Here is a 22,500-nt window from a genome sequence, read left to right on the forward strand (position 1 = left end):
TATCTTGAAGTTTTTTTGCTCCACTGATATTCAGATGCAAATAATCGTTTTTTAAAATCACTTAAAATAAAAATAAATATTTTTTTCATGTTATGAATTTGGCAATGATAAATTTTTAATGCCAAATCCATTAATTTATTAAATTCTAATATATTTCATAAATTTTTTCCTAACATAATTCAGAGTCCTAAATTTGGTGCTAATCTCTTGTATCTATTATTTTGATTATTAATTATTTGTACTGATTAATTTTTTCTAATTGGGATGAGAAAAAAAATACAATTCTAGGCCTAACAATTAAAAAATAAATCCTATTTTGAAAACAACAATGAAATGCACAATATAATGAGCTTCAACTGACATATTTATACATTGAATCTAAGAATAAACTTACTCTCAGTGAATCTTGGCATTTTCATTAAATTTGAATGAGAAATGATATCTTTTGCACTTAAACTTGCACCTAAAATCACTATTTTTTGCACTTAAAATTGCACTTAAAATCTGATATTTCTGCACATGATATATTAAATATAAAGAATTTCAATATATTTTTAAAAAATCATCAAGGCATTGGAAATTTTTCAAAAATGGGAAAATTTTCAACATGTGCAATGCTACCCTCCAAAAAATCTTCACCCTGCTCACATCTAGGTGGAACCAAAGCAGACTGAACCAAAACCAGTGAAAATTTGGGATCCCAAGCAATTCTTTCTTTTTTTTTTAATTTGTTTCAGTCATTTGACTGTGGCCATGCTGGAACACCACCTTTAGTCGAGCAAATCGACTGCAGGACTTATTCTTTGTAAGCCCAGTACTTATTCTATCGGTCTGTCTTGATGAACCGCTAAGTGACGGGGACATAAACACACCAGCATCGGTTGTCAAGCATTGTTGGGGATACAAACACAGACACACAAACATATCCATACATATATATATATATATATATATATACAACGGGCTTCTTTCAGTTTCCATCTACCAAATCCACTCACAAGGCTTTGGTCGGCCTGAGGCTATAGTAGAAGATACATGCCCAAGGTGCCATACAATGGGACTGATCCCGGAAACATGTGGTTGGTAAGCAAGCTACTTACCACACAGCCACTCCTATGTCCATATGTTAGCCCTCTGCAGTTTTTAAGTTTATTTACAAAGATTTCAATTTCAAAAAGTTTATTAATGATCACCCACAAATTTGATCCCATTTTTGCCCCATGAATCAATTTTGATGCAATTTTTCAGCACTGGATCTCTCTTTTACTCTTTACTCTTTTACTTGTTTCAGTCATTTGACTGCGGCCATGCTGGAGCATCGCCTTTAGTCGAGCAACTTGACCCCGGGACTTATTCTTTTTGTAAGCCCAGTACTTATTCTATCGGTCTCTTTTGCCGAACCGCTAAGTAACAGGGACATAAACACACCAGCATCGGTTGTCAAGCAATGCTAGAGGGACAAACACATACACACAAACACACACATGCATATATATATTATATATATATACAACGGGCTTCTTTCAGTTTCCATCTACCAAATCCACTCACAAGGCTTTGGTCGGCCCGAGGCTATAGTAGAAGATACATGCCCAAGGTGCCATACAATGGGACTGATCCCGGAAACATGTGGTTGGTAAGCAAGCTACTTACCACACAGCCACTCCTATGTCCATATGTTAGCCCTCTGCAGTTTTTAAGTTTATTTACAAAGATTTCAATTTCAAAAAGTTTATTAATGATCACCCACAAATTTGATCCCATTTTTGCCCCATGAATCAATTTTGATGCAATTTTTCAGCACTGGATCTCTCTTTTACTCTTTACTCTTTTACTTGTTTCAGTCATTTGACTGCGGCCATACTGGAGCATCGCCTTTAGTCGAGCAACTTGACCCCGGGACTTATTCTTTTTGTAAGCCCAGTACTTATTCTATCGGTCTCTTTTGCCGAACCGCTAAGTAACAGGGACATAAACACACCAGCATCGGTTGTCAAGCAATGCTAGACGGACAAACACATACACACAAACACACACACGCATATATATATATATATATATATATATATACGACAGGCTTCTTTCAGTTTCTGTCTACCAAATCCACTCACAAGGCTTTGGTCGGCCTGAGGTTATAGTAGAAGACACTTGCCCAAGGTGCCACGCAGTGGGACTGAACCCGGAACCATGTGGTTGGTAAACAAGCTACTTACCACACAGCCACTTCTGCGCCTTATATCTCTTTCACTTATATCTTTTAAGTAAGCCTAAGTACCCTAGTTTTTCTAAAACAAATAAAAGAGTTGATGATTTAAAGGTGATATCAGGTGTTACTCCCTTTCCAATTTGAATGATTTTTGCTCCATGTGTTTCTTCTACTTCACAAATTTTAACTTGGGTTACAGAATTAGATTTGTTTCATCGAGATCTTTCAATTAAGAGCAATTAGACGATGTTTTGTAAAAGAACAAAAACTGAGATATTGTGCTACATGAAGGGCAACTAAGGCAATGGCAACTAAAGCACTCACATGTAGACTGGCAAGTTGACAGTTGCAGCAGCACTTTGAGAATTCACTGGCCATGTAGAGCTTTGAGGCATGTACCCATGTAGACTAACATGAAAGGGAAGAACACAGTGGGGACACCCATTCTATTGCAGCCTCATCTGATTACCAAGACTTTTATGTTAATGTTTACTGCCAGAGGGAAGAGAGATATTATGGCTTAGAGACAGTAAATAATGGGTCTTATTTTAATTCAAACTTAACCAGTTTTGGTACAATAAGTTCTTTTCCAATTCACTAATTTGGCTGAGTTGACAGAATTAGATTCCTCTCATTGATGCCTATTATCTAAGTGTAATTAAAACAAAAATAGTAAAGAAACAAGGAAACTATGTTACTTATAAGTTGCACTTATGGAATACTCAACCATTTTTGATCACATATAATGATAATCCTTTCTACTAAAGGCACAAGGCCTGAAATTTTTGTGGGGTGGGAACCAGATGATTATATTGACCCCAGTAATTCACTGGTACTGAAAGGATGAAAGGAAAGTCAACCTTGGTGGAGTTTGAACTCAGAATGTAAAGAGAGAGGAAAGGCCACTAACCATTTTGCCCGGTGTGCTAACAAGTTTGCCAGCTTGCTGCCTTCCTAATACTCCTCCTCTTCCTCCTCCTCCTCCTACTACTACTACTATTGATAATAATAATAATAACAATAATAATAATAATCCTTCCTGTTGTAGGCACAGGGCCTGAAATCTTTAAGGTGGCAAGCGGGCAGAATCATCAGCACACCTGGCAAAATGCTTAGTGAAATTTCATCCATTTTATGTTCTGAGTTCAAATTCTGCCAAAGTCAACTCTATTTTTGATTCTTTTGGGATCAATAAAATAAGTACCACTTGAGCACTGTGGTCGATGTAACCAACTTAGCCCCCTACCTGAAATTGCTGGCCTTGAGCCAAAATGCTTCTTTCCTGAAATTGCTGGCCTTGTGCCAAAATTTGAAACCATTATTAAGGCTGAAAGGCATGAGGACAGATACATTCTTCTTTGGTAGAGCTCTCATTGACTTCTTCAAGTTTCACTTGTAAAGGAAATTAAGAGTGGAGAGGGAAGTGCTGTCCTCGAATGAATTTATTGAAAGGTGGGTGAAAGTTGTGAAAATGGCAAGATTGGATGGTACCTCTCTACGTGTAGACCTGTGAGTTGGAGAGAAGGAATTGGAGAGGGCACTTGCTCCCAGGTTTGCAGGGAAATCTCAGACAGTGGGGTTCCTCACTTATCCCTAGAGGTATTCTTGTATCAGGAGGGCCACACCTCTATCACCCTACCTGCCCATTTTTTTAAACCTTTGTATGCTTTGCATATGTCCCTTCTCTTTTAGTGTTTACTGTGTATACTTAATTTCTTTCTTTCTTTCCATTTTTCTTTCTATCATTTCATTATATGTAAACCCTTACACTTTATGTCTGTCTTTGTATTGGCCCTCATCCTTCGCCCTTGTGGCAAATAAATGAAATCAGCATTATTATTATTATTATTATTATTATTATTATTAAGGAAAGTGAGGGTGGAGAGAAAAGAGCTACCTCCCTGTGATTTTTTAAAAAGGTGGGTGAATGTTGCAACAATGGTCCAACTGAATGGGTCTACTCTAAGCATGATGTGAAGGATGATGTGGAGAGGACAGTGCCCTAGTGGTCAAGTGACTGTGATTTTGTGAAGTCTCCATGAACAGCCCTAGGGAGTCTCCCACTTTTTGTGGGAATTATTCATTGTTAAAATTTTATATTGTTACTGCTTTTTTAAAAATTTTTACATGCTTTTATACAACTCCACATTGTATTGTCCAGTACTATACCCCCAATATATTTTGTGAATAGTGATTAATAAACATTATTATTATTATTATTATTATTATTATTATTTAAGGTGGTGGAGCTGGCAGAATCGTTAGCACACTGGGCAAAATGCTTAGCAGTATTTCATCTGTCTTTATGTACTGAGTTCAAATTTCACCAAGGTCGACTTTGCCTTTCATCCTTTTTGGGGTCAATAAAATAAGTGCCAGTTGAGCACTGGGGTTGGTGTAATCGACTAGCCCCTTCCCCCAAAATTTCAGGCCTTGTGCCTATACTTGAAAGGATTATTATCATCATTATTATTAAAGTGGTGAGCTGGCAGAATTGTTAGTGTGCTGAGCAAAATGATTAGTAGCATTTCATCTAGCTTTACATTCTGAGTTCAAATTCCACTGAGGTCAACTCTGCCTTTCATCTTTGCAGTGTCAATAAAATAAGTACTAGTTGTACACTGGGGCTGATGTTAGCAACTTACCCCTTCCCTCGAATTTGCTGGCCTTGTGCCAAAATTTGGAACCATTATTATTATTATTATTATTTATTATTATTATTATTATTATCATTATTATCATTATTATTTCTTTAATGTCTTTTGGAAAGTTGGCATGAGAATCATTTGCAAAATGCCATTCAGTGAAAGTGTGTGTGTGGGGGGTTTACACTGAGCTATGCTACAATAGCCTGGGAATCACAGATATTGATGTTCAAGGTTAACAAACAAATGCTGCTGTGGGTCAGGATGCCCTAACATAACTTCCAGTCTCAGAAACCCGACAAAAGGGTTCATGGATACTGCCCTTCTTCCTTCTCTGACTAAGCCAGGAATTAACAAAAAAAAACAAAAACAGAAAATAATAAAACACCGTAGTGCCAGCACAACTCCCCAGATCAAGGAACTCACCATTACCACTAATGCTACAACTATTACTACCAGACACCCAAGTTAATCATAAGCTGTAATATTCCTAATATATTCCCACAAAGAAATTTTGTCATTTCATTTATATTTTTATAGTTTCAATAATATATTTTAAATTAAGATTTTTTTTTTTACATAATTAATACAGAGTTATTATATAATCAATAAAGTATTAGGTGGTGAGAGGTAAGATGTATAATTAATAATGAGTGCACATACAGTTATTTGCAGATGAGAAGGGATGACGGCAACATTAAAAATAATGAACATTTATAAATTAATAAGGGTCTCTTTCCAAGGGCTTCAAAAAGGGACCAGCATGTAATTAATGCAGAAATGATATATAATTTAATATCAGAGAACTACATTAAAATGAATTCACATTAAAATGGTATATAATTAATACTTGAAATATTATGAATTTTATCATATATAGATGGTTGTATATAATTCATTACACAGAAAAGCTTTTCAAATATATATGTACATTAGATAAAATATAATACACACACATATATATAAACACATATACATATATCATGATATACATATATATATATATGTATATGTATATGTATTTATATATATGTTTTATATGTCTACATATAGGTGCAGGAGTGGCTGTGTGGTAAGTAGCTTGCTTACCAACCATAGTCCCACTGCATGGCATCTTGGGCACATGTCTTCTACAATAGATTCAGGCTGGCCAAAGCCTTGTGAGTGGATTTGGTAATCGGAAACTGAAAGAAGCCCATCGTATGTATATGCATGTGTGTGTCTGTGAGTCAGTGTTTGTCCCCTCATCATCACTTGACAACTGATGTTGGGGAGTTTACCTCCCCGTAATTTAGTGGTTCAGCAAAAGTACTGATAGAATAAGTACTAGGCTTACAAAGAATAAATCCTGGAGTTGATTTGTTTGACTAAAGGTGGTGTTCCAGCATGACTGCAGCCAAAAGTCTGAAACAACTAAAATGTATATATATATATATAAAGTAGTTGTATGCTGTGAACTTAATGTGACAGTCCCACAAAGGGAATAATACTACTGCTATTTAGCCCTAGGAAGCAACACCGCTTCCTGTCAGCCTTGACACGTTTCCTGTGTCCTTATGTTTACAAGGGGGAGACAAGCACCCCATCCAGCTAAGCGAACATTCAGGAACTAGTTTCTGAGGCATTGCTCGTCTTCAGTCTGGAGTAGCATGGCTTGCTAGTTGGAGATGCCTATCTAGCTCCTGTAAACATATAATTATTCTAGTGAAATACATTCATTGATTTCAAAAATAGAAATAATATATTTCTAAATCTCTCAGAGAGAATTATGCAGTAGTGATACTATAAAGTAGTTGCATGATGTCAACTTAATGTGACAGTCCCATGAATGGTGTCAGTCAAGCAGTACTGGCATCGGTCACAACAACATTTTCACTTGATGCACACTTCTTCACACAGCTGTTCTCATCCATACGTAACACATGACAATACCAGTGCAGTCATCTCTCTTGCACACCACATTTGATGCTTCATGTCCAACTTTTGTTTCAGGGCACTTATACTTTGATGCGTATCCACACTGACATTACGCATCCAGCAGAGCATACTAGCTGCATCTGTTTCAAGCTTACACATGTCCTCAACAGTCACAGCCCATGTTTCACAGCCATGTAGCATGGCTGTTTGCACACCTGCATCATACTGTCTACCTTTCACTCTGAGCAAGAGGCCCTTTGTTACTAGCAGAGGTAGGAGCTTTCTGAACTTTGCCCAGGCTATCCTGATTCTAGCAGTTACACTCTCAGAGCATCCACCCCTGCTACTGACGCGGTCATCTGGGTAACAGCAGCTATCAACTACTTCTAGTTTTTTCCCCCCGGCATGTGACAGAAGCTGTTTTCTGCACATTTTCAGTGTTTATTGCTCCTGTGCATCTGTCACACACAAAAACTATCTTCCTAGTTAACCTTGCTTTGATATTGCTGCACCTCTTATGTGCCCATAGCATATATATATGTATGTGTCCATACATAAATATATATATATATATCCCATCCCACCCCACCCTTGCTTCCTCCACTCTCGCCTCCCCCAAACCCCAACACCACCACACCACAACACCATACTACACCACCACACTACACACCACCCTGGGCACACTAGTACTGACCACTTCCCAGCACCCACACCATCATCCACACACCTACACATGCACATGTCAAGGTCCCCAGCCCCCTTCCACACACACATACATATGCATACATATATACACACACACATATATATGCATATATACATATATATATATATATATATATATATATATATGACAGGCTTTTTTCAGCTTCAGTCTACCAAATCCACTCACGAGGCTTCGGTCGGCATGAGGCTATAGTAGAAGACACTTGCACAAGGTGCCATGCAGTGGAACTGAACCCAGAACCATGTAGTTCGTAAGCAAGCTATTTACCACACAGCAACTCCTGCACCTATATATATATATATATATATATATATATATATATAAATATAAATACATATACATATATATATGTGTGTGTGTGTGTGTGTGTGTGTACATATATGTATGTATGTATGTATGTATGTATATGTGTATACATGTTGAGATGTAGTTATATAAGGGTATATATATGTATATATCTTGGTTTGTCATTTCAAACTCCTACATTTCTTTCCAACGTTATCTGAATTAACATGAAAAATACTTTTACGATAGCGTTTAATGGCTTTTTGTTGCACAATTTTTTCCTCTACAGCTTTTGTGCATCGTTTTTCAAATTTGAACAAATTTTACCACTTTAATACATTTGATGATGGAGTGCCAAAGAGAGGGAAATGAGCATTATCAACACCTGCTTTTTCTTCTGTTCATTCATGGTTCCAAAGCTGCTGAAAGCATTTAAGATATTTACACTGTGTAAGAAGAAGCTAATACTGAATGAACCGCACGGAAACAGTTTTCACACTTCAAGGAGGAGAAAATCAACCTCACACACTCTCTGCACTCCAGCAAGCTGGTTCCTTTCAATGAAGACCAATTGAACTAGCACATCCATGTGGGGTTCTATTTTATTATAGGCTGGTGATTGCATAGAGCATGTGTTACATTGGTTGTGTTATATAACTGTGTAGAAATATTTGTAAAATATTTGATTTGTAGAATTTTCAATGCTGTTTGAGCATGGATACTCTGGGCTCCCTAATGGTCCTCACGTGTTGAGGGCCCTATGCCAATCTATGCTTCTTGTGGATTACTCTCAACCAAGATTTACAATAGACCCCAGTGCTTGCTTTGCCTGAGGAATGGATCTATAATACTGTTAGGACATCCCCAGCCTATGGGATGTGTTAAATTAAAAGTTTATCAGGTATTCATTCATCATCATCATCATCATCATCGTTTAACGTCCGTTTTCCATGCTAGCATGGGTTGGATGATTCGACCGGGGTCTGGGAAGCCAGGAGGCTGCACCAGGCTCCAGTCTGATCTGGCAGTGTTTCTACAACTGGATGCCCTTCCTAACGCAAACCACTCCGTGAGTGTAGTGGGTGCTTTTTACGTGCCAGTGGCACAGGGGCCAGGCGAGGCTGGCAACGGCCATGATCGGTTGGTGCTTTTTACGTGTCACCGGCACGGAAGCCAGTCAGGGCAAAGTATATTTATTGTGTTATTATATAAAGCAGAAGAGTTGACTGTTTATAATATGTGGTAATTAGGTGGATTTATTTTAAGGGGCAATGATGATGTGGAACGTAATTTCCCAAACACAAAGTAATTAACCCAAGATAACAAATAAATTCGTTTGGCTGAAGCAATATCAATAGTGCAGTGAGGAGAGACTGTCTTCCCATGCCGCCCACTTCTTTGACCTGAGGTAAGTCTTTATACTTCACAAAATAAGAGCAGTTTCTAAGCAGGGTAAAAGAGGCCCACACAATCTTTAAAGATGATGATGCTGTCACTGATGAGGATGAGGATGATAATGATGACAGCAATGTTAATTAAGGGGTTTTTAGTGTTAAGGTGGTAACCAGGCAGAGTCATCCGCAAATCAGTCAAAATGTTTTGTGTCATTTCATTTGACTCTTTATATTCTGATCTCAAATCTTGCCAATGTTAACAATGCCTTTCACACTTTTGTGTTGTCTTTCATCCTTTTGGAGTCAAAGTATCGGTCAAGTATTAGGGTCAACGTAATTAACTTGCCCACCTCCTTTTCAAATCTGCTGACCTTGCACCAAAATTACAAAGAATTATTTATTAAATACCATATTTTAATTTTTATTTTCCTGAAATAAAAATTATGGAAAACTTAAACACAAAATTTATGCGAAATTATTTGGACAAAATTTTAATCAAAATTTTAAAATTTTAAACAATTGAAATTTTAAAATCAATACCTTGATTAAAAACCTTATAATTTTTTTAAATAATCTTTGTTTCATCCAGAGCTTAATTTTTATACGATTTTAAATCTAGCTTTGAGCTTCAATCATTATCAACCACAAAATGATTCATTAAGTAGTTTTCTTAATTATAGAATAATTTTGATTTGCTATGCCTTAGTAATCTTTTAGGAAAGGTGTTGAAACAAATATTGAAAGTTCAGTTGGTACAGAATTTTAAAATATTTCAGAACTACAGGCATTAAAGAACATGAAAATATGAAGAATTAATAACAATAGCACAATATGACTAATTAGTAAGGAAAAAAGTTAATTAATTCAACTTGTGTATGACAGATGTGTTTTTCTTGCTATTGGTATTTAAACCCAGCTCAAATTCGATGTAACTGACATTCGACAAAAAGCACACTAGTGTACCTTAGGCTACAAGTTCAAATGTATCCAATTGTGTTTCTAAGACAGCAGGGTGTGAATTAAGATTTGACTTATTACTAGAGCAGGCATGAACAGCCTTTTTCAAGATGCAGGCCATATGATACATGATTCATCAACAGATGGGTCATACTGCTAAAAATATTCAGTGATAAGGCAGCGAGCTGGCCGAAATGGTAGCACGCCTGGTGAAATGCTTAGTGGTATTTCGTTTGCTGTTATGTTCTGAGTTCAAATTCTGCCAAGGTCAACATTTGTCTTTCATCCTTTCAGGGTCGATAAATTAAGTACCAGTTATGCACTGGGGGTCGATCTAATCGACTGGCCCCTTCCCCCAAAATTTCGGGCCTTGTGCCTAGTGTAGAAAAGAAAAATATTCAGTGATTTCTCATTAGGTATGCCATTGAGAAAGTTCCATGGGTTGCAGGTTCAGCAAGATTGATAGGGAAGTTTCCTTGTTGGTTCATGAAACAATAGAGAACCTCCCTTGATCACTTGTACTAGTATTTACTTTGTCCTGTCAAATTGAAGTTTGGGTCTTAACTATAATCAATATGAGGGTCAACTAATTATTGTAAGTTACGTAATTGTAATTGCTGTTTTCAGTCATTGGACTGCGACCGTGCTGGAGCTTAGCCAATGAAATAAAATCAAGCCAGGATTTCTATTTTACAAAGATTGATAGAATATATTCTATTGTTCTGTTTTTAGTGAAACACATTTTGCTAAAGTTATGGGGACATCAATAAATGACCACCAGTTGTCAAGTGGCGAATGACAAATATAAACACACACACATATACACACACACACACATATACACAATGGGCTTCAACACAATCTCTTTCAATCAAATTTTTTCACAAAGTACTGGTCAGACCAGTGGTATACACGAGTGTAGCTAAGGTATGTGCCACCCAGGGTGGCTCTTCTGTTTGCTGCCTCTGGACCCTACAAAAAAACACATATTGCCTACAGCAGACCCGAAAGTGGTGCCACTTTAAAAATGTCACCTGGGGTGGGTCACCCCTTCCAACCCCACCTAGCTATGCAAGTGGTGCTATAGCAGAAGACATACACCCAAGGTGCATGTGCATATGTATATATAAATTAGAAAAAATCCACCTTTTATCAATTCAAAATGAAAAATTAAATTACACCATCTAGAAAATTACATATAATAGAATTATATAATATAATTCATTTTGAATTAATAAAAGGTGGTTTTTTTTTCTAATTTATATATATTATATTTTGTGAAATTTGATTTAGTATTTCTAAATTGAATTTTTCCCTGACCCTGACAGCTATACCGGTAGTGTACAGGTTCCTGGTAGAACCTTCCATGATAGACAGATCATAGGATATAAGCCAGACTATTTTAGCCCACCTCTTTCTAGAGGTAAAAATGGGTTTGCTTAGGGCCAATATTTCTACATAGAAAAAGACCATATTATGAAAGCATTGATGACAATTCAAAACGAACAAGCTCTGGGAGAGAAAAGACAGCTCAGTGTTGAGAACAGTGGGAAAAATTCATTGATGGGCTATGTGCCACAGGCACATAAATAAGGGAGTCTAGCTAGAGATAATCAAACACATCATAGATAGAATACCTATTGGTGATTATCATTCATCCATACATATCATTGATGTGTGTGTGTGTGGTTGGGGTTACAAAGAGCACCCAGCCATAGAAACCATGCTAGGACAGATAATGGAGGCTGGTGAGGTCCCTGGCCTAACCAGCTCCAGTCTAATCAGCCAACTCATGCCAGCATGGAAAATGGACATTAAATGAGAATGATGAGCATGATGATGATGATGATAAACAACAGGGTATTGGGGTTTGTACATATGTATGTATGTATGTGTGTGTGTGTGTGTGTGTGTGTATGTATGTATGTATGTATGTATGTATGTATGTATGTATGTATGCAGGTGACAAGCAGTGTCTTTCATTTCAAATCTTCTGTGGAAACAGGTGAGGGTTGGTGAGAAGAAGGGCATCTGGTCATAGAAAATCTGCCTCAGCCAATTCCATCCAACCCATGCTAGCATGGATAAGTGGACGTTAAAATGATAATGATGTTGATGACAACACACACCTAAACACCAGGGACACACAAACACACACACACACACACACACACACATATACACAATGGGCTTCAACACAATCTCTTTCAATCAAATTTTTTCACAAAGTACTGGTCAGACCAGTGGTATACACGAGTGTAGCTAAGGTATGTGCCACCCAGGGTGGCTCTTCTGTTTGCTGCCTCTGGACCCTACAAAAAAACACATATTGCCTACAGCAGACCCGAAAGTGGTGCCACTTTAAAAATGTCACCTGGGGTGGGTCACCCCTTCCAACCCCACCTAGCTATGCAAGTGGTGCTATAGCAGAAGACATACACCCAAGGTGCATGTGCATATGTATATATAAATTAGAAAAAATCCACCTTTTATCAATTCAAAATGAAAAATTAAATTACACCATCTAGAAAATTACATATAATAGAATTATATAATATAATTCATTTTGAATTAATAAAAGGTGGTTTTTTTTTCTAATTTATATATATTATATTTTGTGAAATTTGATTTAGTATTTCTAAATTGAATTTTTCCCTGACCCTGACAGCTATACCGGTAGTGTACAGGTTCCTGGTAGAACCTTCCATGATAGACAGATCATAGGATATAAGCCAGACTATTTTAGCCCACCTCTTTCTAGAGGTAAAAATGGGTTTGCTTAGGGCCAATATTTCTACATAGAAAAAGACCATATTATGAAAGCATTGATGACAATTCAAAACGAACAAGCTCTGGGAGAGAAAAGACAGCTCAGTGTTGAGAACAGTGGGAAAAATTCATTGATGGGCTATGTGCCACAGGCACATAAATAAAGGGAGTCTAGCTAGAGATAATCAAACACATCATAGATAGAATACCTATTGGTGATTATCATTCATCCATACATATCATTGATGTGTGTGTGTGTGGTTGGGGTTACAAAGAGCACCCAGCCATAGAAACCATGCTAGGACAGATAATGGAGGCTGGTGAGGTCCCTGGCCTAACCAGCTCCAGTCTAATCAGCCAACTCATGCCAGCATGGAAAATGGACATTAAATGAGAATGATGAGCATGATGATGATGATGATAAACAACAGGGTATTGGGGTTTGTACATATGTATGTATGTATGTGGTGTGTGTGTGTGTGTGTGTATGTATGTATGTATGTATGTATGTATGTATGTATGTATGTATGCAGGTGACAAGCAGTGTCTTTCATTTCAAATCTTCTGTGGAAACAGGTGAGGGTTGGTGAGAAGAAGGGCATCTGGTCATAGAAAATCTGCCTCAGCCAATTCCATCCAACCCATGCTAGCATGGATAAGTGGACGTTAAAATGATAATGATGTTGATGACAACACACACCTAAACACCAGGGACACACAAACACACACACACACACACACACACACATATATAAAGTGGACATTAGATTTTCCAGTTGTTCTATGGCCTTAAAAGTTTGGCCATAACTGTAAGACATAATTTATGAGTCTACATATAATAATCAATTGGAATATGTATTTAATAAAGGGCTGATGAATAACGAATGCTCACTGAAAAGGGCCTTCCATAACAAAGCTTAACAACTAACAGATTCTCATGTATAATGTAGTCCATCCTGTTTCCAGCATAGCAACCAAACAGATCGATATATACATGTTTGCCTTGCTGACTCAAACCTTAGATCCTTATTTCAAGGTTATCAGCTTTACCTATATGCAGTTATTGCAGCATGGTGGGCTGTGTGTTTTCTTTCAAATGCTGCATGGCTAATAGGTCTCTTGGGTGGTGGTGGTCAGAAGTGGAAATTCTGATGATGATGATGACAATGGTGATGTTGACATTGGTGATGATATTGTTGTTATTGTAGATGTGATGTTGTTGATGGATGTTGCTGTTATTGTTGTGGTGGTGATGGTGGCGGTAATCAAGATAAATAGAATTTTAAAACCAGACTTTGAGCCTCCAGTTTTAAAACTGCTACATTGCACATTGCATTGCATGTCTGGAGGGAATGCATGAGTGTGCAGGTAGCTTATCTGCTTCATGCAAATGCAGCAGCGAAATGGAATGATTATAACAGTCAGTTAGAGGATGTTGTGTGTGTGTGTGTGTGTGTGTGTGTGGTATGTGGATTGTGGGTGGGGGTGCCTCACAACATTGTAGTTCGCTGATGTTTGAATTGCATTTTATGCATTTAGGAAGCAGCTGCAAGCCTGCAACACAAATGCTGTTTCAACATAATATGTGCAGCTACAAGGACAATAGCAGGACCATCAGCAGCAGCAACAACAACAGCAAAGCAGAAGAGGTTGTAGGCATTCTATTTGTGGTTCCCATTTTAGAAACAGGAGGAAAATATTTGGAAGGGATTTTCGTGTTATATTGTACAGATCAAGAAACTCTGTAGAATGTCCTTTATATCTTTCCCTGCAACATCAAGGAAGACACTACATGGTTACTTGATTTACTAGATATAATAGCTAAATAGCCTTCAGATTACATTCTACTTTTATCTTTCATTTGTTTCAGTTATATGACTCTGGCCATGCTGGGACACCACCCTAAAGGGTTTTAATTGAACAAATTGACCCCAGGACTTACCTTTTTTAAAGCCTACTACTTATTCTGTCGGTCTCTTTTGCTGAACAACTAATTTATGGGGGACAAAAACTCACCAACACTCATTGTCAATTGTGGTGGGGGACAAACACAGACACAAAAATACATACACAAAAAATATGCATACATATATATATATATATGTATCAAATGAAATAAATGAAAAACAGGACACAAAGGATGTTGCGGTACATATGTTTCGGGTTTATAGAACAACTTATTCTTACATCAATACATAATTAATATAATAGATAGATCAACAACCTTCTTCAGCCGCATACAATTGCTAAACCAAAGACTTGTATCACATTATAAAAAGTTTGAGAAAAAACCGAGTTTCATTGGGAAAGTATGTTTGTAAATCTTCATAGGCGTACATGATATTATTAGACTCCAATCAAATCGTCCATACCGTCTTTTCATTCGATATAGAATGAATACTGGGTAGATTACTTCATATATTACTTCATTTACTTCATTTGATACATATATCCTATCACCTATGCCACTAGCTGGCATATACAGGTGCTTACATTTATCAAGTATTCACCCTGAATTTATTATACCTAACTATATATACATATATATGTATATATATGGCAGGCTGCTTTCAACTTCCATCCACCAAATCCACACATAAGGCTTTGGTTGGCCCAAGACTATAGTAGAAGGCACTTGCCCGAGGTGCCACACAATGGGACTGAACCCAGAACTATGTGGTTAGGAAGCAAGGGTCTTACCACAGATTTACACATGCACTTTTTTTCTTAAATTTGAATGAAATAGTCTTAGATATGTGAAGAGATATGACCTAGTGTGCTGCACTCACAATCACACAGCTCAGCAGTTTGAGCTGTCTTCTGCTAAAGCCCTAGGTCATAGTGCACTGAATTTGATAGATGGAAACAGCATAGATGATCATTTGTGTTTATGCTTGTCTTTGCTGTTAATGCTTGTCTCCCACCATCATGTGACAACCTGTGTTGGTTTGTTTACATCATGTAACTTAGCAGTTTTCCAAAAGACATTAACAGAATACCAGACTTAAAATATACTGGGGTCAATTTGTTCAACTACACATTCAAGTTGGTACCCAGTATGGCCAGTCTGAAACAAGTAATCTATAAAAAGGTAACACTGAGGATGACCCTACATGATTGCCAGCATTCAGTTCTTGTTTTGTAGCTGTTGTTCTACCCCATAATTTATGATTGCGATTGGGTAAATGGACAGATGCAGAATTAAAAGTTTGCATTGTAGAACACATTATTTAACTGTAAGGAGGTTCATTAGGAGTGATGACAGTGATTATGACCCTTCACATCACCATCATCCTCATCATCAACCCCTGGACATTACTGCCCCAAGTACTAGGAATCATAAGGCCAGTTACTCATTTTTCATTGGGTATAAGTGACCAAGATCACAGCATTTTCTGTGAATGGGACATGTTCTGAATTTACAGCTGCGTGGACTGAAGCAACATAAATTGAAGTATTTTGCTCAAGAACAGAATGCACTACCTGGTCCAGGAATTGAAACTATGATCTTGTAATTGTTAGAACAACACCCTAACCACTAGGCCATGTGTCTTTGGTTTACTTACCACTAAAACCAGTGGAGAGAGAAAGATCCCTTCAAACCAGAGACCTAGCTTTAACATTTGCAACAGAAAGACTCTGCTAAAGGTACACAAGGAATCAAGTACCCAATTGGCCAGGTACCCAATGAACTAGCTGTCCAAGGAACCAGATGCAGAAGAAACCAGAAACCCAAGGAACTAGGTACCCATGGCACCAGGTATCCAAGGAACCAGGATCCCAAGGAATCAGGTACCCATGAAACCAGGTACCAAGGAACCAGCTAGCCAAGGAACCAGGTACCCATGGGACCAGGTACCCAAAAAACCAGGAACCCATGGAGCCAGGTATCCAAGGAACCAGGAGGTGGTGTTAAACCAAGTAGTAGGTGCAGGCATGGCAGTGTAATAAGAAATTTGCTTCCCAACCACTTGGTTTCAGGTTCAATTCCACTGCATGACACCTTCAGCAAGTGTCTTCTGCTTACTATAACCCCAAGCTAACTAAAGCCTTGTGAGTGGATTTAATAGATGGAAACTGAAGGAAGCATGTTGTATATATCTATGTATGTGTGTGTGTCTTTATGTTTGTGTGTGTTCCCTCCATCACAACACTTGACAACCAGTGTAAGTTTGTTTACATCCCTGTGACTTGGTGGATCAGCAAAAGTTACCAATAGAATAAGTAATGTGCTTTAAAAAAATGTATTGAGGTTGATTCATTCAACTAAAATCCTTCAAGGTGGTACTCCAGCATGGCTACATTCCCATGACAAATGAAAATAGAATAGATTAAGTCAATCTCTCAAGAATCCCATGGTGGGATTTGAACACAGAGTGCAAATAGCAGGAATAAATACAGCAAACATCCTGTCAGATTCTTTGAGTAAACCTTTCAGCTTCAAAGATTCTTCAGAAGATCTTGAACTTCTCTTCCACCCAACAAAGTAATAAATTATTTATTTACATTATTTACATTTGATGGATATTTGCCCCCATCTTGTTTGTTATTAACACAACATTTTGGCTGATATACCCTGCAGCTTTCATCAGATGTCTTGGGGAAATTTCAAACCTGGGTTCTCATTCCTAAGGTATTTTTCAATGTTATTATTATTATTATTACTATTATCATTTAGGTCACTGCCTGGAATCGAACTCGGAATCTTGGGGCATATGGTGTAGTGGTTAAGAGCGTGGGCTATTAACCCCAAGATTCTGAGTTCGATTCCAGGTAGTGACCTAAATGATGATGATGATAATAATAATAATAATGATGATAACAACAACAACAACAACATCAAAAACACCTTAGGAATGAGAACCCAGGTTCGAAATTTCCCCAAGACACCTGATGAAGGCTGGAGAGTTATCAGCCAAAACGTTGTGTTAACAACAAACAAGATGATGACAGATATTCATCAACTGTAAATAATGTAAATAATTCTTCATCTCTTAAATATAGAACTGAATAAATGAGTTGTTCCACTTCACAAAGTTTTAGTGCTTACCGTTTACACACAGACCTTCACTATTATTTCTTGGAATCTATCTGTTCACTTTGGCATTGCAAAATTAAGAGTTCTTCTTGAATACACTGGGTTGTCAGTTAAATCCATTCATTCTTTTCTTTTCTTTTCTTTTTGCATCTATTTTAATCCTTTTCAATGTTGTTTGAATTAACGCAAAAAATATTTTTATCAGTCTTATATTCTTTTCTCTTCCAGCTCAATTCTTACTTGAATTTTTTTTTTTTTTTGCCATTTTTGCAATTTGAATAAATTTTATTTCTTTTCAAACTTATGACAATGGAGTGCCAGGTGAAAAAAAAAAAAGAAAAGAGAAAATAACTAAAAACAAATACATGGATTTATCTGACAACTGAATATAATCAAATGCCTGCAAGTAGTAAAACAGTAGTCATCAGCACATCAGGCAACAGTCTTTGCATCATTCGTTCTGACTTCTTGTGTTCTAAGATCAAATTCCACCAAGGCTGTTGGCATCTACCATCTTTCTAAGGTTGAAAAGTAAAGTGTGAGACTAAAATAGTGGACAGGTGTAATTGTCAGACCATCAGATGGGATGTGGTATTTATTGAGACCCTTTGTTATTTGAGTTCAAATCCTACTGTGTCCTGCTCCATAACTCAGTGATAGATTAATGACTGCAACCCTAACCCTTAATGACCACAACCTAGTCATCAATCCACCATTCGGTGATGAATTAAGGACCACTTGGGTATTAGATTTAATCCACCACTCAATGACAGATTAAGGACCACACCTGGTCATTACGCACATCACTCAGTGACAGATAAAGGACCATCTTTCTGGTACTTGGGTGCCAATCTACTGCAGACATTCAGGCTTGGTTTCCAGTGTGAGGAAACCTTCCGCCCTCCTACTTATTTCAAGGGTCCAGTAAAGGAACATGGGTTTTATCTTTCCTAAGCAATAAAAAAATTAAGACCAATTAATTAGAAGTCCAATATCACTTATATAGAGCATGAGATACACACACACACACACATATACTCTGATAGAGCTAGTTGTTGTAGACTGATGATTCAATGGAGAGGAGTCCAAAGTCTGCAAGACAGCTGCTCAATCCAGAGAGGGGTGGTGCACTCCAGCTTGCTAACAGAAATTTGTCCATATATTTGCTTTTGCTGAAAGATTCTGATCTAGAATGCAGCAGTGAGGTAGGATTCTTAGATCTGAAAAGAATATGTGATTTTTCAGCTATGCATTAGTTGCATTTCTTAGATCCATTCACACCACATACAATCAAGTGGAGAATCGTAGAGAAATTCATGCCACATGTTTTATCAATACCACTCAAATATTCGAGACCAAAGCGGTTTCCCTTTGATATGCTCTGTTATAACTTACAAAAATCCCCTGGAACCAACCCCACAAAATATATACATTAAGCAAAGATAGGAGATGTAAAAAGATACCTGACTCTTCAACCTACATCAGGATTAATGCCTACAAATATTAGTTCAGAATTTTGGCATAGGCCAGCAATTTTAGGGGAGGGAGTATGCTGATTACATCAACTGGTACCTATTTTATAAACCCCAAACAGATGAAAGGAACCCTGACCTCAGCAGAATTTGAACTCAGAATGTAAAGAGCTGGAAGAAATGCCACTAAGCATTTTGTGGCAACTCCCCACCTTCAAATGATACCTGGCAAACACTCTACATCTGTGTATTTTTCCTACTGATAATGCCAACCATGTCTGAAGGTTTGAATTTATGGCTAACACTTCATCACTTGGCCAATCAATGACACTTTCATGACAAAATTCTTTTTCATCAGGGAACACCTGAGACTACATACAGCAGCAACCAACACCACTACAACAACAAACTAGAATGGGATATAATGATGAAATTATCATTGATTAGAGGAGGCAATTAAGCCAGACATAGCTTGAACCAATATTTGCTAACATTAAGATGATAATTAGAAATAATAATGGGGTGAAGAAAAGACAATATTTAGTTAATGGCTAACATACTTTTAATTATTCTGTTTGTCATAATATATTTTTGAATTTTACACTCTACAAGCTAAACTATGGAACACAACCAAAGACCTAATCAAAATATTTAATACAATGAAACAATGTTATGACAAACCAGAAATTTATGCCTAAATATAGAAATAAGACCATTTATAAAATATTTAATTTCTACTAGTCCCTGCTAAGAACACAGCAGCAAATATGTTTCAGTCTTATTAGAACTCTTCAATATAACAGATTTCACCATATTCACTGAAACAGTGATGAAACTCAATAGAGTATTGCATACTTGTTGGTATAACAAATTAATCAGAGATTATTTAAATACAAATAAGCTATTGAAAATCTCTTGCAACATAAACATATATGAGTTCGGTTAATAGCAATAACATACCTGGTGTTCCCTTGAGCCCAGTTAGTACAAGGGAGATAATCATATCTCCATGATATTTGACAGGATTACAAGTTTGAATTTCAAATTAAGGAACAAGGAAGAAAATGCACAGAAGATATGCGTTTAATTTGTTTTCTTATTTATAATGTCTCAAAACTTTTTAGTCTTAGATAATGATGTATAGCACCATTTCATTCTTATTAGAAATTATCAGCATGATATAATCTGTAGTATATAAATTAAACTAAACTAAAGATTTCTTTTAAATGGAAAATAATAGCTATATATGTAAAGTCAGTCACCACATCAAAGTGGTTGTTCCATATTACTACCAGTGGATCTTTCAGACATCGCTTCTGTGACCACCAGTCATTCTTCAGAGTCTGAGAAATACATTTTGTCACATCCCTGGCCAGCCATGTGTGGTACCTCAAAGATCAAGGAACCCCATATGATATCAGGTGGAAAATAATAGATCATCCAGGCCTGTAGATTAACAGTTGTGACGGTTGCAAAACCTACATTGCGGAGTGAACCAAAATTCTTAAGGACTCTGCTAAACCTGGTGCCTTGAATAGTCGTAAGGAAGTTTTCTCTAAATGTGAACATTTCAAATGCTACCTGCTGGAAAACTGGATATACCCGTTTGCTAGTTTGGCTATATATATATATATATATATATATATATATATATATATATGTGTGTGTGTGTGTGTGTGTGTGTGTGTATATCATCGTGATCACCATGACCGACCAGGCTATCAGATGTTGCTACACATCGCTGGTCACAATGCTTTTCACATTGTTTTAGCCTTCAAATGATGCCACCCCGCTGGCTAAGCGAGAAGGGCAATATATGTATATATATATATGTGTGTGTGTGTATGTGTGTATATATATATGAATGAGGTACACATGTATCTCTCCTACACCCATTCCAGTCCCTCTTTCCTACTGTAGCCTCTCTAAACTTGGCACAAAGCTACTCCACTCAATATTACACCCTACTCTGTTGAGGGATCTTGTCTCACAAGTTACTTGGTGACACCACATGTGCTGGTACTACAAAAAGAAAAAAATCACCAGCTACTTTCTGTAAATTTGTTGGCATTAGAAAAGGCATCCAACTGTAGAAAACTTGCCAAAGCAGACCCTAGAAACCAATACAGCCCTTATGCTCGTTAGTTGCTGTCAAACCATGAAGCCTAAACATTAAATGATGTGGTATAGTGCATAGGCAAAGGCATGGCTATATGGTTAAGAAACTGGCTTCCTAACCATGTGGTATCAGGTTCAGTCCCTCTGTGCATCACCTAGGGCAAATGTCTTCTACCACAGCCCCATCCAACTATAAAGCCATGTGACTGGATTTGGAAGAGGGAAACTGAAAAATGTGTGTGTGTGTTTTTGTGTTTTGTCCTTGCCCTGACAACACGTAAAGGTTGTAAATGAGCATCACCGTCAGGCAAGCAAGGTCATTCATTTCCAATTTTTTTGTGAAAAATATATCTAACCATCGGAATACATTATCTCACTTGGAAACACTTAAGGGCCGGATGACGGGAAAGGCGTCTGTCTGACCCATGCAAGCATAGGAAAATGGACGTTAGATGATGATGACAAAGTTTGTGTGTGTGTGTGTGTGTGTGTGTGTGCGTGCGTGCGCAAATTGATTTACTAACTGAAGCAAAATGTTGGGCTTATCTAACGCACATTGCGATTCTGCGATTTTGTGGGAAAAGTTATGTTAAGTCCCTAATGAAATTGATCTGGCAGCCTTGAACGAACCAACGATAGCGACTCAACGTGATTACACGACCTGCTAGAAAAAGTAGCCAAATACCCCTCATAACACACTCCTCTTGCCTATAAAAAAAAAAACAAAAAAAAAACAGACACACTGATAATAAAATCTTCGTTTTTTAGCATATGAGGAAATTATGGGGTGGTCAAGGGTGGAATTTTTTTGAGCATGCGTCAACTCAATCAGAGCTGACCTAGGCTCAAACGCCAACATAATATGTTTCTAAACGTAGAATTTTCAAGTAATTTCAACAGAGTAAACAAATTAATGATGGGACAGAGTAGCCTCCCTTACATAAAGAAACATCAAACTCGCGGCTTCTGACA

General features: G+C 37.3%; 1 protein-coding gene and 1 long non-coding RNA gene across 2 annotated transcripts in view; one reads left to right on the forward strand and one right to left on the reverse strand.

Moving 5' to 3' along the window:
• LOC118765874 overlaps positions 1 to 6,669 on the forward strand; it is a 17,726-nt gene extending 11,057 nt beyond the window's left edge. The window contains exons 2-3 of the long non-coding RNA XR_005001771.1: positions 2,680 to 2,687; positions 6,586 to 6,669. This is a non-coding gene — a long non-coding RNA (uncharacterized LOC118765874). The remainder of the gene's footprint in view (positions 1 to 2,679; positions 2,688 to 6,585) is intronic.
• LOC115218757 (putative protocadherin beta-18) overlaps positions 1 to 22,500 on the reverse strand; it is a 406,105-nt gene that overhangs the window by 346,535 nt on the left and 37,070 nt on the right. The gene's annotated exons all lie outside the window — the stretch shown is intronic.

This window comes from Octopus sinensis, linkage group LG14 (assembly GCF_006345805.1).
Source record: "Octopus sinensis linkage group LG14, ASM634580v1, whole genome shotgun sequence".
Classification (NCBI taxonomy): Eukaryota; Metazoa; Mollusca; class Cephalopoda; order Octopoda; family Octopodidae; genus Octopus; species Octopus sinensis.